The sequence below is a fragment of the Haliotis rubra genome, unplaced genomic scaffold, assembly GCF_003918875.1.
Source record: "Haliotis rubra isolate DU_JTF1 unplaced genomic scaffold, ASM391887v1 Scf204, whole genome shotgun sequence".
Taxonomy (NCBI): Eukaryota; Metazoa; Mollusca; class Gastropoda; order Lepetellida; family Haliotidae; genus Haliotis; species Haliotis rubra.
Genome location: NW_025766048.1, coordinates 827,982 through 835,766, shown reverse-complemented (window position 1 = coordinate 835,766; position 7,785 = coordinate 827,982). Strand labels below are relative to the sequence as shown.

Below are 7,785 nucleotides of genomic sequence, written 5' to 3'. Positions count from 1 at the left end.
TAATAAGGACACCAGGTGCTAAAGGTTAGTTTATCCTGCCCCATCAGCAGCATATGAACAGATAACGGAAGACTAATAAGGACACCAGGTGCTAAAGGTTAGTTTATCCTGCCCCATCAGCAGCATATTGATAGATCACGGAAAACCAATACGGACACCAGGTGTTAAAGGGTTAGTGTATCCTGCCCCATCAGCAGCATATGGATAGATCACGGGGAAAACAATTCGGACACCAGGTGTTAAAGGTTAGTGTATCCTGCGGTATCAGCAGCATATGGATAGATCACGGGGAAAACAATTCGGACACCAGGTGTTAAAGGTTAGTGTATCCTGCGGTATCAGCAGCATATGAATAGATAACGGAAGACCATAAGACACCAGGTGTTAAATGATTAGTTTATCCTGTCCCATCAGCAGCATATGAATAGATCGCGGAAACATCTTTAAGGACACCAGGTGTTAAAGGATTAGTTTTTCCTGTCCAATCAGCAACACCTGAAACTCACAACTTGCTTAAAACACGTGTTTGTCTGACAACACACAGCAGTAAACAATAGTCAAGAAATAAACACCAAGAATAACCGTTCCACAAGCTATGTCACTGCTGATATTTCGAAAATGGAAAATAACCAGATGACGATGAAAAACAACGGGCTACGAATTATACACACTGACACAAATCCAAGAGGAGTTAGTCCCGCAGGAATCCAGAGAACATGGATGTTGTTCGCGATGACATAACAACCACCGTTACAACACTGGACCTCGGGAAGCTTGATTGATTACTGCCGATTGTGCGGCAATGCATCTTTCTGTAAGCCCGATGCCAGAGCAAATATACGGTCTGCGGTAATCCTTGCAGTCTCGTTTTGTTCTTCACATTTTCTCCTGCACTCGGATAGGGATGAAATCAATGAACGGTGTTTTCGCAGACAAAGCCTCGATATGGAACTGCTGGTATAAGCATGACATCAGGGAAATGTATAAATCATAGGCACCGTGCCAATAACGGTAAATGCTGGGAAACGCCTCACCAGTCATCAGTCATTGACTAGTCACCATTGGACATTTTACGAATCAAGAATATGACGTTTTAAATATGGACGGTGTGTTTGATACTTACCTGAAAGGGTGGAGTGATGAAGAGACGAAATTATTTGATTCAGTGATATATATAATGATATCATTGAGACATTTCTATTTTCAAAGACGCAAAGACTTAAAAGAAAGCTGAAATTTATTGAAATTGTGCTTTAAAGCCGCCTCAATTGTGACATAACTGTTTGATAGTACCTTCGGACAGCGCCAGGTACGATCGATGTTCAAGTTATCGATCCATCATATTCCCCTGTAAGGCTGTTGTTGTTGACAATGGATCATTCAGAGAGACGTAACAGACGGTGGACCTGCTGAAAGGAGTTCTCTGTTTAACTACAGCTGTGGTGTTCAATGTGTATGAGACAGAACGTGTACATGAACGTCTGACACCAGGGGAACGTCGTACATGTGAAACAACTGTCAAGAAACAGCTTCTACACATGTAATAGCTTTTTGAAGTGGGCGTCTCTCAAAAAATAGCTTTATATAAATGGACTTCCAAAAAGGAATAGCTTCCAGAAGTGGACGTCTAACACGGAATAGTTTCTCAAAGTGGGATCCTATAAAAAATAGCTTCCTACATTCGATGTCTAACAAGGGATAGGTTCAAGGGATGTGGTCGTCAGTACGAGAACTGCCTCCAGAAGTGGGCGTCTATCAAAATATAGGTTCTGAAAGTGGACTTCCAACAAGGAATGGTTTCTAGATGTGGACGTCATTCAGAGAACAGCTTCCAGAAGTGGAGGTCTATTGAAGAATAATGTGGACCTCAATAAAGTGGACGTCTAACGAGGAATAGCTTTCAAAAGTGGATGTCTATCAAGGAATAGCTTCCCAAAGAACGCGTCCATCAAAGGAACACACCTAAAATGGACGTCTATCAAAGAATAGCTTCCTAAAGTGAACGTCTATAAAAGAATAGCTTCCTTAAGTAGACGCCTATTAAAGAATACCTTCCTAAAATGGACGTCTATCTATGAATATCTTCATAAAGTGGACGCCTATCTACGAATAGCTTCTAGCTATGGACGTCTATCAGAGAATAGCTTCCATAACTGGACGTCAACCAGGGAATAACGTTTCGAAGCGGACGCATATCAAGGAATGGATTACATCAGTGGATGTCTTACATATCCGAATTATGTACACTTCGAAGGAAAATCAAGTAACAGCTCTTTGCGGTGTATATCACATGGTTGAACTGTGTCCTCGTTCGTTTCATAGACAGATCAGAAGAGATAAGTAAGTGAACTGAACCAGATTCGACTCCAGGCATGTGTCTAGCTCAGAGCAGCATATTACACAAAGACGTTCGGAGACGACGTTTCCGATTTTACCACTGAATGATGCCTTTCAGTAGACGTCAGGGCACTTGTTCACGCTTAACATGGGATAAATGTTGAGCAGACCGCCATACCAATGCTAGATAATGTAATTGCACTCGTATTTTCGATCGCCTTCCATTTCTCCAACACCATGCGGTAATAGACTGGAAATAGGCCTATATGCCAGAACATCTGTTATTACAACATAGGGTACTGCAGGAAGTTGGCATCGATTTCCCCTATTAAGTGGCAGTGTTGCACTTGGAGACAGAGTTGAGGCACTGAAGCTGTGCAAAGTGTGGTATTGTCATGGGACGTCTCACAGACCTCGGGTGGTTCTCGCCGAACGAGAAACGTTGGATTCAGCTCAGATCATTTACACTTTATTCTTTTCAACAGGAACGGGACTAGACGGTGTATTCAATATTGATATAAACTGACAATTAATACGCTTCAAAGTTGCAGAGGGATATAGTTTAATCTCGTTAAGTAAATCAAAAATGACATGAAAAGAATCTCAATCAAATGAATTACTTATATGAATGTTCCTACTTTGAACATAACTAAATAAAGTTTGCAATGAATTCAAATGTAAAATAAAACAAATGTTTTACATTTCTATACATGTATACAAATATTAAATGTAACTGTCAAGAGCATTCTAAGGTGTGCCTATATCGTAGTACAGAAAATGATGAGTCAGCAAACAGATATAACGGTAGTTCTATATTAAGTACCTTCTACGTTAAATGCATCCCTTTTATCGCTGGAAATAGATGAGCCGTGAGCTGCAATGAAGCTTAATGGGAGGCTGATTAGGGAGGTATCAGTGTCCACAACAACTGTAAAGGTTAATACGGTGGCCCGAGCTTCGTGTCTAGGGTTACACTATATTCAGATTAAAACTTGGTTTCCACCTTCTGGACGGTGTAGCTAAGTGTATTGAGTGCGTGCGTGATTTGGAACGGGAAATCGGAGAGTTTGATTGGGACACCTGTTTCCAGGAAGAGAACGACGTGAGCTTTGTTGATAGTGTTGGTTGTAGGTCTGCCGGGATGGGTAAAGAATAATAAAGCTTTGTGATGGGTGATGTGGAGGGCATTTCAAAATGTGACACTTAAGTGACAAATGCCAGTTGCATGTGCAGCAGTTTAATACTTTGACCTTGTTCCCGAGTTGATTTTTTCAGGTGAACGCTTGACATGCTTTTGCATGTATTTCGGACAGGTGCTACGGGTTGGGCAGGACTCTTTCGCCAGTTTCACGGACACCAGGTGTCATTCCCATTTGATACCGGTTCATAAATACATGCTTTTGTTAACGTGAATTGACGAATTACAATAGTAGAAAGATGTTTGTCTTGTATTTATACAGACTATACCAATATGATGGGAAGGAGTTATTTTGTGTTTCAACACAGGGGACACTAACACTACTGTTAGAATAACAGATTGCACTGTTATTCTATTTCAACAGCATTAACTTGCTATGATAATAAAGTCAAGCATATACATACTTTACTATTCTGAGACATTCTATGTGATTGTGTGAACCAGTCATGAGCCATTGGTAGGTCTTTAATTGGTGACTTAATTGAATGTTTACATCGATGGCCTTGGTCGATGCTCACAATATCAATCACTTGTTTCCTACAAAGAGCGATATATTGACTGGAAGCATAATATTACTAAATATTTGTAGTTGAACAACATATGTTGAATAAAGAGAGAAATCCCATGTAGACATTGATATATGGACGTATAAACCCTGTGTGCTCAGAAGAAATCCGAGGTTCGGTTTGATTTGATACCTGAGCATGAATCAGTAACAATAATGACGGCACCGGGTGTCCACAAAATTAGCGTATCCTGGCACACGTGACAAACACATGCAAAGACATGTCAATGCGCAGCTAAAAACACACACACGGAATTCCAAGGAACAATTACTCTGTTAGTTATATCTGAAGTTCGAACGAGGAGTATTTTTTTAAATCAACATTTTTTTAGATTGGGATTAGATTTGATTGAGTACAGTCAACTATTCAATATGCAGTTCTCTCATATCCGAAATGGTTGTCTACTGAACCCAAACATACATCAAATCAATATTGCTTAATTGCCAAATCCTATTAATGTTAACAGGTAAAGAAATCTGTGTGCACGACCTCTGTGTAACTGATTAACAGCACCGAACTGTACAGCTCTACTAATACCCTATGACTATATATTGTCACTTTTCCTCATTATGTATTCATCTCATGACATCCCAAGGAAAATCAATGAGAAACCAAGACACATCTGTTGATCTGATCGATGAAGCTCAGCCGGCGGGCCTTTGATGAATTCACTGACAGTGTTTGATGATGCCAAACGATGCAGGTAGAAATACAGGTGTGTGTCCTGAAAGCCATTTGTTACTGCGATTTGAACGGTGTAGTCTTGTCAAGGACTGTTTGTGCAAGGTGCTGCACTCCAGCTATGCTTGTTTGCATTAGATGGGCATGACTGGAGAAAGGCTACAGTTTCGTGTGATTTAATGTGGCAGTTCATGAATTATACCTAGAGAGCATATGTGTGAAGCATATTCATGATTAAATCATGAGTAAGCACATGTGCATGTGTTCGACTGGAAAAGAGCCTGATGACACTGTGAGGTGAAACTGTGATGGTTTTATATTGCATGCAATACCTACATGATATCAATGATAACAGGGTATCATTATAGCCTTACGTGATCCTAAATTGGACTATTGCTATAATCAGATCCAGTATCGAAATACTGATGAGCAAAAGATTGTATACACTTATGTTTGATGGTTGCTCAAACTGAAACAAGAAATGGTTATTTGAGACGTGTACCATAGTGTACTCACCTTGCAGTATAGGAATGAGAAACTCGAGGTCTCAATCCACTGTAATACTGACTGACTGACTGAGTTTGGTTTTACGCCGTTTTTAGCAATATTCCAGCAACATCACGGCGGGGGGACACCAGAAATGGGCTTCACACATTGTACCCATGTGGGGATTCGAACCCGGATCTTCGGCGTGACGAGCCAACGCTTTAACCACTAGGCTACCCCACCGCCCCCACTGTAATAATAATGATGGGTACATATAATGCGCTTACTGGTACAGACAATGTGTAAAAGTCATTACCACTATAATTCTGAATGATATTTTGTCACGTCACAGATATGCTTGTCATTTCAAGCCAAATTATGATACACATATTCTAATTTCATCAGGCCTTTTTTCAATCAATGTCAATTATTACCATTCGTCATCGATGTATTGGCATCGAACCCTGAACATTTGCATCGATGGTTCAATAATCAGGTCCACACAGGTAGATGCCTGTTTAAGGGTATTAATGCCCGGTGATTCAGCATATAGTATTGCATTAATATATGGATGACACATGGCAAAACAAGAAGAAATGTGAGAAAAGAAACAAGCACATTTAAACTATGACTAAATGCAATCCTGTTGTAAAGAGCATCACACATCATAATGGGAAGAACACACCCTGGTGTTAATTTTGGAACATTTATACGTTCCTAGAGATGGCTGTATTTGTTCTGAATGAGTAAAGGGTAGCTATATATGCATTCGGTACACTGTGTTTATATACACTGGTTCACTTCAACAGGAGTACACTGGTAGCCTGGTACAGGGGTACAGCAAGGAGGAGGACTTAGGCTACATTTGTTCCTAACATAGAAGCTCTTCACAAATGACCATTGTTCAATGGAAAATCATAATGGTTAATATGTGTCTGGAATGTGATAACGTAGTTTTGATAGTTGCCATGGTAATGTATTTACGTAGGATAACGTGGGTAAATACTAGTAGATATATACGTTATCTGACGTATGTTTTAAAACGGGTTCGATAGTTATTTCAGAATCATGCCGAGAAATATGCATAGGAAAACTGGTGTACCATTTTTGCATTGACATTAATGCATGGATGGGTTCATCCAAAACTGAACGTGTATAGTGAACATAGTGAGTTATTCATGAAAATGTAGTTAGATATCACTTGTCCAAACCATTTTACATATTGTAATAATAGCTGACACAAGTAGATGAGGTGGGACATAAAATAGCAGTATTTTACCTTTCATAATCAACGTAACCAAGGTTACACGTACGTCCATACGTCCAGACAAACAAACGTATCTATTCAACGTATCCTCGCTATAAGGACGGGGTAATGAAAATAATGGTAGATTTTAATCAATTATTTGTCGATTCAAATGTGAATCTATATTCAAACTGAGAACCTGATCATCCGTCATCCTTTATAGCCTTGTGTTAAACAAGATATTGAATACGCATGTGTTTTGACTCTATTGCAGGTTACTGCAAGACCCATTCGTTCTCTGTGGCTTGGCTAATTAATTGTAAACAGAAAATGACTAAATATATCCTTGTTCCCGAGGACCTGTAGCCCAAATTACACACAGTGTGTTTAGCTTAAGCAGACCGATGCATTCATTTCAGTCATGTACATGGGCAAGGTTTGGGGACACCCAATCAGACAATGTAGAAGGGACTCTGAACCGGCTGTTGTGTAACTTAGCGTAGGTGTTGAGAAGGTCATGTCACCTCTCCATAGAACATAACTGCACGCTGGTCTATTTGCTTTAGAGAAAGCGGGACAGCACCTACATATCCCCGTAACATTGTGCCACCAGACAAGACGTCGTCCTCCTAGCAATCTGGGGACGTTAGATCGTGTTTGATAGCAGACACTGCTCCTAATCTCATGATGCTTCCATGAAACGAGAATTAGAAGAATCTGGGTTCTTTTGAGCGTATATTGACCAGTGTGCTTTGCATGCATTAAACCGTTGTGGTCTCATTCCCTTTTTGAAAAAAATATTTTTTGTCAGCTAGCACGACGTGCACACAGTTTTGGTATTTCGGGGTTGTGGTGTATTATGAACATCGCTTTGGCATGATTATCAACATAACGCCTATGGAATATTAAGAATGCACTTAAATGGATCTTTGCTTAAGAGCCGTGATGTTCCCATGTCTTTGTAAAACCCGACTAAGAGTTGTCAACTTGTACGTCATGTGTACGTAAGACATTACTCAAGTCTAAGGTCAACGATGACAAACACTTTAACACGTTTAAAACACAATACCCTAATGCATAGCGATAATGTACTTTATAGGCCATTTGACGTAAATCTGTCAACCGATACATAAATGATAACAGAAGGTATCATAGGTTTAACTGATATCAACAAATCTGTCGGTTGTTTTGATGTTATATGTGAGACAGGCTTTTAAACAGACACAATACCTGCTAACTTGTCTGGACATGTACGACGTTATTTGCTTAAT

At 39.9% G+C, this 7,785-nt stretch overlaps 1 long non-coding RNA gene across 1 annotated transcript; it reads left to right on the top strand.

Annotated features, from left to right (window-relative positions):
- Window positions 1-1,053: 1,053 nt before the first annotated feature.
- LOC124275915 lies at window positions 1,054-3,939 on the top strand. Its single transcript, XR_006898380.1, has 2 exons — window positions 1,054-1,906; window positions 2,093-3,939. It is a non-coding gene; the product is annotated as an uncharacterized LOC124275915 (long non-coding RNA).
- The last annotated feature ends 3,846 nt before the right edge of the window (window positions 3,940-7,785 follow it).